This window comes from Monodon monoceros, unplaced genomic scaffold (genome assembly GCF_005190385.1).
Source record: "Monodon monoceros isolate NGI ecotype Baffin Bay Population unplaced genomic scaffold, NGI_Narwhal_1 Super_Scaffold_12, whole genome shotgun sequence".
In the NCBI taxonomy this organism is placed as follows: domain Eukaryota; kingdom Metazoa; phylum Chordata; class Mammalia; order Artiodactyla; family Monodontidae; genus Monodon; species Monodon monoceros.
The window spans coordinates 68611147-68620222 of record NW_021703768.1 but is presented as its reverse complement, the minus strand read 5'-3'; the positions used below and the strand labels follow the sequence as shown (position 1 = coordinate 68620222).

The following is a 9076-nucleotide window of genomic DNA, read 5'->3' as shown; positions in this document are numbered from 1 at the left end:
ATTTTAGACTTAGAGAGTTGCAAAAATACTACAGACAGTCCCATTGTATCCTCTAAGTTGTCCTTTGTGAATATTTATCTTACATAATATAGGACAATTATCAAAACTAAGAAAGTAACTTTAGTACAGTACTATTAATAAACTAAGAAAGTAACTTTGGTACAGTACTATTAATGAAACTAAGAAACTAACTTTGGTTCAGTACTATTAAACAGTAGAATTGGTGCAGTTTACCTTCCCCCCCCCCCCAACTAATAGACTTTTACTCTTCCAGGATACAATCCAGGATCTCACCTTGCATTTAGTTGTTATATTACTTATCTGTGAAAGTTCCCTGGTCTTTTCATATAGTTCAAGACCTTGAACATTCTGAACAGCAATGGCCACTTTATTTTTGTAATGTCCCTCAATTTGAGTTTGTCTAGTATTTTCTCATCACAGAACACTCCAAGACACTGCATGTCTACAAATATCTTTTTTGTCCTTTCCATCTTAATTTTTGCTAGTTATATAATTCTGAGTTCAAAATTAATTTCCATCAAAATTCTGGGGAAATTTCTCCTTTGTTGCATACCATGGAATAAATTCAAAGAGAAGTCTGGCTTTGCCTATTTTTGCTGTTGCTTTTCTTTGTATGCTATAATGCATTTTGGGGAAGGCTATCACAGAAGTGATGGCTCTCAGTGCACCATATTAGGGTATACATTATGTTGACAAATATTACTGATACTACCTTACTTTGGTGAAGTAAGTATATTTAAGGATTCTACATTATAAAGTCACTATTATTCCTTTTTTAATTACTAAATAATTGGGGGGAAATATTTTGACAATACAAATATAACAACTTCTGCTTAAATGTTCACTAATTTTATCACTCACTGAGGATCTTGCCTGTAGCAGTTATTACTGTAGTGTTCTAATGATGATTTTCTCTATCCCTCACTCCTCCTACATCTATTCTTCTATAAGGAAGAGATGTGCTTTCTCCCCATTTATTTGTTCAGTTAGTTATTTATACATATGGACTCATGCATATTTATTTTATTTGGGGGTTATAATCCTATTCTGGCATTCGATATTTTGTTGCTCAAGTTGTTCCAGCAGCTTTGTCCATTGAGAGCTCTTTCAGGTTGACTCCTGTGCCCTTTTAACATGCCTCCATCTATGTTTCATTAAATGTATTCATCTCTGATACTGCTAGATGCTCTAGGCTCATCTTGTAGTTTTCTTCCCAGCCCTGAAATCAATAGTTTCACCAAGGACCCTTGAATCTTTTTATTGGAAAATTATATTTAGAAACCGAGATCTGGACATTCGGTGTACTTATTGTTATTGCTTCTATTTCTTCTTAGTGAAAAGATCTAGGAATATATATTTACCAATTCCTGCATAAATACACATCAATAATTATGTATGCATGTATGTGTGTAATCTGTCACTTATCATCTATATGTCTGTACTGATAATTACTCCAATCCAGCACTGTAAGGTTTATTCTAATTTTCCCCATTTAGGTATTTATAACTCCCCCCTCCAAAAAAAAAGTCAGAAACATAGCTCTCATCATGTAAAAAAAAATTACTTATTTGTTCAACCCTCTTATAACAATAGTTTTAGATTTGTTCAGCCATATCCAAGGGAGAAACACATTTACTAACTAGAGTGTTTGGATACATTTCTTTATACATTTACCCTTACAATATCTGGTCAAAACACTACTTTCCAAAATTATTTAAAATGAGATTCTTTTTATTCCCTCCCCTTCAGTATGGTTATTTGACTCAATTGTAGTTCAGTTATTTTGTCACACTCCTTCTATCTCACAATCCTGATTTTTTAAATTTAAAATTGTATATAAAAATTACTCTTTGATGTATGGTTCCACAGGTTTTGACAAATTCGTAGAACTGTATATTCACCACTACAGTTTCACGAAGAACAGTTCCATCCCAAATACAGTCTCTTTATATTCATCCTCTCCCTCTCAAAACCCAATGTGTGGCACCAACTGATCTAATTTTCTATACTTATGGTATTGCCTTTTCCAAAATAGCATATATTAATGGAATCATACAATATATAGTATTGGTGTCTAACTTCATTCACTTAGCCAGTTACATTGAAGATTTGGGAGTCATCTATTTGTTAGAATATACAAAAGTTTGTTTATCCATTCACTGGTTGAGAAACATTTGTTTTGTTTCCAATATTTGGTGACTGTGAATAAAGCTGTTATAAATATTTAGTGTGTGTGTGTGTGTGTGTGTGTATGTGTGTGCGCGAACATATGTTTTCATTTGCCTTGGAGTAATACTGCTGGGTCCTATGGTAAACAGAAGCACATTCAACTTTATAAAATACTCCCAAAATGTTTTCTAATGTGGCTGTAGAGTTTTGCATTTCTAATAAAAATGTATGAGACTTCTAGGGGATTGCATCATTGGCACCACTTGGTATTGCCAGTGTTGTTATTGTTACTTTGTTTGCTTGTTTTGGCATTTTGATAGGTGTATAGTTACCTCACTGAAATTTTAAGTTGCAACTCCCTAAAGATTAAAAATGTCGAGCACCTTTTCATAGGCTTATTTGCCATATCTCCATCTTCTTTGGTGACACCTATCTTCAGATCTTTCCCACATATTGTTTATTGATTTTTATTGCTGAGTTTTGAGATTTAGATTTATTTTTATATTCTGGAAACAAGTCCTGAAAAGGAAATTTGATTTGTAAATATTTTCTATGAGTGTGTCTCTTGTCGTTCTATTTACTTAGTAGTATCATTTGCAGAATAGTAATTTTTATTTTAAAAAAATTCAATTTATATTTATAAAAAGTTCAATTTATCTTCTCTTTTCCTAAATAGATCATGCTTTTGGTGTTGTATCTAATATCTCTCTGCCTAAACCACAGTCAGGTAAGTTTTCTCCTATAATTTCTTCTAAAAAGAACATTTTGTAGATGTTTTAGAGTTTTATATTTTTCATTTAGAACTACAAGTAATTTTTCATTATTAAGATGTCCTGAAGAAGGAGGCTGAGAGCTGTGACTGCCTGCATGGCTTCCAGATGACCCACTCCCTGGGTGGAGGGACTGGATCTGGGATGCATACTCTCCTCATCACCAAGATCCAGGAGGCATATCTAGATAGGAACATGAACATTTTCAGCATGGCGCCCTTGCCTGAGGTGTCAGATAGGATGGTGGAGCCCTACAATACCACCTACTCGTTCCACCAGCTGGTAGAAAACACAGATGAGACCTACTGCATTGATAATGATGCTCTCCATTACGTCTGATTCAGAACCATAAAGCTGACCACGCCCACCTACAATGACCTGGACCACCTGGAGTTGGCCACCACGAGTGGGGTCATTACCTGCCTGTCCTTCCCCAACCAGCTCAATACTGACCTGCGCAAGCTGGCATGAACAAGGTCCCCTTCCCCCGCCTGCACTTCTTCATGTCGGCTTTGCTGTGTTAAGCAGCCAGGGAAACCAGCAGCAGTGGGCCCTGACAGTGCCAGAGCTTACCCAGCAGATGTCAGACACCAAGAATATGATGGCCACCTGTGGCCTCTGCCATGGCTGCTATCTGACTGTGGCCATCGTGTTCAGAAGCTGCATGTCCATGAAGGTGGTGGACGAACAGATGCTTAACATCCAAAACAAGAAGAGCAGCTATTCTGTCCAGTGGATGGCCAACATTGTGAAAACAGCGGCCTGTGACATTCCGCCCCAGGGGCATAAAAATGTCTGCCACCTTCACTGGCAACAGCACAATACATAATATTTCTTAAAATATTCTAATCGGTTGGCGGGAGCCTACAGCCGAGGGTAAGGACGACGCCCAGAGAGGGCAGCCAGGAACCCTGGGTGTTTCTTAACATGTCTTGCCCCTTCTGCCCCAAGGCCTAGCCAGAGGCAACTCCTGTGACTGCCCAGTGACAAAACAGGCTTCAGCAAAGCCTTGTCCAACAAGTGACTCCGAGTGGACAAAGGTGTGCCCAATAAGCCCCGGTTGTTCAGAGTGGTGGACAGCGTGGAGGATGAGGTGCAGTGGTGGCTCCACCTGGTCCCGGGAGGGCAGGCAAGGAGGAGAGAAGTGAGCTCAGAAACAGGAAGCTGCTGACTGAAGTAACCCTGAAGTAACCTGCTGGGTAAGAAAAGGCAACATCTTCAGCATCAGCATCTCCAAGCAGGAGGTGGAACTGGCCCCAGAGATGATTTCCAGCAGTTCTGAGTGGGACCGCCCTTTAAGCCCTACAACTTCTCAGCCCCCAGGATCCTCCACAACAGCAGACACCTGCACACCCTACTCAAGTCTGCACCCAGCTCTCCGGCTGATCTTTCTGGAGTTGAGGTTCACAGGGTTGCCAACAGACCATCTCCTCAAGCAATCCTTCTGGATTTTTTTTTTTGATGCCCTTTTCCAGCCCCAGAAGCACTCAGCACACGACTAGCATGACACCTTCTTCCTGGGATACCCAGCAGAGGCCCTGCAGCTGCCAGTGGACTATGTCCAGCAGGTCAAGCAGGCCTGGCCCTAGGTCAGCTGCCACTCATGGGGGAACAACCGGGACTGCAGGGAGCAGGATGAGATGGGAAAAGCCTGCTGCACGAGCACACACACCACGACCGTCAGCTCAGTGCACTCTGCCGCTTCCGCCCTGGGCAAGTCCATTGTGCCCCGCCAAGAACCTAACCACCAACGGTGTGTTCTGGAACGAGACCTGGAGGACTCGCACCTGGCTGAATTCCACCAGATGTTAGACATTGTGGCTGACCACCACCTCATCCCAGACCATTTTGTGGACATCATGAGGGAGTTCTTCACCAAGCTGGTATCATTCATTTCGAGACAGCCTACAATCCCTACACAGAGCCCAGCGAGGAGGCGTTCAGTTACCACCAAGGCCTAAAGAAGTGGGTGGAGGTCCGGAGCTCTGGACTCTTCTGCCCTGAGATGCTGCTGCCCATGGGGCTCCCTGAGAACCTGTCAGGTGTTGCCTGTCAGGGACCTCTCCCTGGAGCACCTGACTATGATCAAATGTGGCATTAGTAGTGTCTGGGAGCTGGTGAGCCTAAGATGAACCTGCAGATGGTGGTAGTAGTCCCTTGTGCCACCTGAGCGGCCAAACTGGGATTCAGGTATAGATAATATAATTTGTTGGGGGGGTGGGTGGGGGCAGGTGGTGGGGTAGAAGAAAAATGGAAGAGGAAAAAGGGGAGAAGAAGGCATCCAGTGGATGGCTTTCTAACTTTGTTTAAAAAAATTCTATTGAATAAATTTGGGGAAATCTATTTTCTAGTCTAATTCTTTTCCATCAATCTGTGGATATATCTTCTTTCCAATACCATACTGTCTTGATTAGTGTAGCTTTCAAGTAAGTATTTAAGTTGAAATGTGTGAATCTTCCAAATTTGTTCTTCAGTTTTAAAATCATTTTTGTCAATTCAAGTTTCTTTGTCTTTCCATATAAATTTTACACTCACCCATAAGATATCTACAAAAATCATGCTGGAATTTTAATTAGGGTTGCACTGAATCTGCAGATCAAATTGTGGATAATTTATTTCCTAAAAATATTGAGTTTTCCTGTCTAAGAAAATGGTATATCTCTTATTTGTTGTTTAATTATTTTCATTTGTGCTTTATAGTTTTCAACACAGAGAACCTGAATATATTTTTGTTAGGTTTCTACCTAATCTTTCAATTTTATTTAGTGCTACAGTAAATTAAATTTTTAAAATTCCAATTGTTTCTTGCCAGTAGGTAGGAATAAAATTTATATTTTTAGGCTGACTTTATTTACTAAAACTTGATAAACTCTATTAATTCTAGAAAAATATCTGAGTTTTTCAGATTTTCCACATAGAAAATTATTTCATCTGTGAATAGAAAATGATTATCTTGGGGGGACCTTCAATATGGCGGAGAAGTAAGACATGGAGATCACCTTCCTCCCCACAAATACATCAAAAATACATCTACATGTGGAACAACTCCTACAGAACAACTACTGAACACTGGCAGAAGACCTCAGACCTCCCAAAAGGTAAGAAACTCCCCAATTACCTGGGTAGGGCAAAAGAAAAAACAGAGACAAAAGAATAGGGATGGGACCAGCACCTCAGGGAGGGAGTTGTGAAGGAGGAAAAGTTTCCACACACTAGGAAGCATCTTCACTGGCAGAGAAGGGGGTGGGCTGGGGGGAAGCTTCGGAGCCACAGAAGAGAGCACAGCAACAGGGGTGCACAGGGCAAAGCACAGAGATTCCTGCACAGAAGATTGGTGCTGACCAGCACTCAGCAGGCTGAGAGGCTTGTCTGCTCACCCGCCAGGGGGGTCTGGGGGCTGGGAGCTGAAGCTCTGACTTTGGAAGTCAGATCCCAGGGGGAGGACTGGGGTTGGCTGCGTGACCACATCTTGAAGGGGGCTAGTTTGCCACAGCTAACTGGAGGGAGTCCGGGAAAAAGTCTGGACCTGCCTAAGAGGCAAGGGACCATTGTTTTGGGGTGCGCAAGAAGAGGAGATTCAGAACACCACCTAAATGAGCTTCATAGATGGGCATGAGCTGTGGCTATCGGCACAGACACCAGATACAGGCATGAAACACTAAGGCTGCTGCTGCAGCCACCAAGAAGCCTGTGTGCAAACACAGGTCACTATCCACACCTCCCTTCCTGGGAGTCAGTGCACCCTGCCTCTTCCAGGGTCCCGTGATCCAGGCACAACTTCCCCAGGAGAATATACAGCACACCTAAGGCTGTTGCAACATCACACCAGCCTCTGCCACCACAGGCTCACCCTGCATTCCCCCCTGGCCTGAGTGAGCCAGAGCCTCCTAATCAGCTGTTACTTTAACCCTGTCCTGTCTGGGTGGGGAAGAGACGATTTCAGGTGACCTACATGCAGAGGTGGGGCCAAATCCAAAGCTGAACACCAGATTCTGTGCAAACAAAGAGGGAAAGGGAAATTTCTCCCAGCAGCCTCAGGAGCAGTGAATAAAATCTCCACAATCAGCTTGATGTACCTTGCATCTGTGGAATACCTGAATAGACAACAAATCATCCCAAAATTGAGGCGGTGGACTTTGGGAGCAACTGTAGACTTGGGGTTTGCTTTCTGCATCTAATTTGTTTCTGGTTTTATGTTTCTTTTAGTATTAGAGCTTATTATCATTGGTAGATTTGTTTATTGATTTGGTTGCTCTCTTGCTTTTTTATATTTATATATTTTTTTCCTTTTTTTCTTTTTGTGAGTGTGTATGTATATGCTTCTTTGTGTGATTTTCTCTGAATAGGTTTCCTTTTACCATTTATCCTAAAGTTCTGTCAGTCTGATTTTTTTTATTAAAGTTTTTAATACTTATTATCATTGGTGGATTTGTTTATTGATATGGTTACTCTCTTCTTTCTTTCATTTTCTTTTTTTACTTTTCTCTTTTTTTATTTTTAATATTTTTAAATTATTATTTTAGTAACTATATTTTATTTAATTTATTTATTTTCTCCCTTTTCTCTGAGCCATGTGGCTGAAAGGATCGTGGTGCTCTGCTCGGAACTTAGGCCTGAGCTTCCTAGGTGGGACAGCTGAGTTCAGGACATTGGTCCACCAGAGACCTCCCGGCTCCAAGTAATAGCAAATGGGAAAAGCCCTCCCAGAGATCTCCATCTCAATGCTAAGACCCCAATCCACTCAACAACCAGCAAGCTACACTTCTGGACACCCCATGCCAAACAACTAACAAGACAGGAACACAACACCACCCATTAGCAGAGAGGCTGCCTAAAGCCATAATAAGTTCACAGACACCCCAAAACAAAATGGATGCGGTCCTTCCCACCAGAAAAACAAGATCCAGCCCCACCCACAAGAACACAGGCACCAGTCCACTCCAAGAGGAAGCCTACACAAGCCACTGAACCAACCTTACCTACTGGTGGCAGACACCAAAAAGAATGAGAACTACAAACTTCAGGCCTGAGAAAAGGAGACCGCAAACACAGTAAGTTAACCAAAATGGAAAGACAGATAAATACACAGCAGATGAAGGAGCAAGGTAAAAATACACCAGATCAAACAAATGAAGAGGAAATAGGTAGTCTACCTGGAAAAGAATTCAGAGTAATGATAGTAAAGATGACCCCAAATCTTGCAAATAGAATAGAAAAAATACAAAAAATGATTAACAAGAACCTAGAAGCACTAAAGAGCATACAAACAATGATGAACAACACAACAAATGAAATTAAAAATTCTCTAGAAGGAATCAATAGCAGAACAACTGAGGCAGAAGAATGGATAAGTGACCTGGAAGATAAAATAGTGGAAATAACTACCACAGAGTAGAATAAAGAAAAAGAATGAAAAGAACTGAGGACAGTCTCAGAGAACTCTGGGACAACATTAAATGCACCAACATTTGAATTATAGGGGTCCCAGAAGAAGAAGAGAAATAGAAAGGGACTGAAAAAATATTTGAAGAGATTATAGTTGAAAACTTTCATAATATGGAAAGGAAATAGTCAATCAAGTCCAGGAAGTGCAGAGAGTCCCAAACAGGATAAATCCAAGGAGAAACACGCCAAGACACATATTAATCATACTAGCAAAAATTAAATACAAAGAAAAAATATTAAAAACAGCAAGGGAAAAACGACAAATAACATACAGGGGAATCCCCATAAGGTTAACAGCTAATCTGTCAGCAGAAACACTGAAAGCCAGAAGGAAGTGGCAGGACACATTTAAAGTGATGAATGGGAAGAAACTACAACCAAGATAACTCTACCCAGCCAGGATCTCATTCAGATTCAATGGAGAAATTAAAACCTTTACAGGCAAGCAAAAGCTAAAAGAATTCAGCACCACCAAACCAGCTTTACAACAAATGCTAAAGGAACATCTCTAGGCAGGGAACACAAGAGAAGGAACAGACCTAGAAAAACAAACCCAAAGCAATTAAGAAAATGGTAATAGGAACATACATATCGATAATTACCCTAAATGTGAATGGATTAAATGCTCCAACCTAAAGACATAGACTGCCTGAATGGATACAAAAATGAGA

At 40.8% G+C, this 9076-nt stretch overlaps 2 pseudogenes; both read left to right on the top strand.

Moving 5' to 3' along the window:
• Positions 1-201: 201 nt before the first annotated feature.
• LOC114892093 lies at positions 202-3799 on the top strand (annotated as a pseudogene).
• A 110-nt stretch (positions 3800-3909) lies between these two features.
• Positions 3910-5130, top strand: LOC114892092 (annotated as a pseudogene).
• The last annotated feature ends 3946 nt before the right edge of the window (positions 5131-9076 follow it).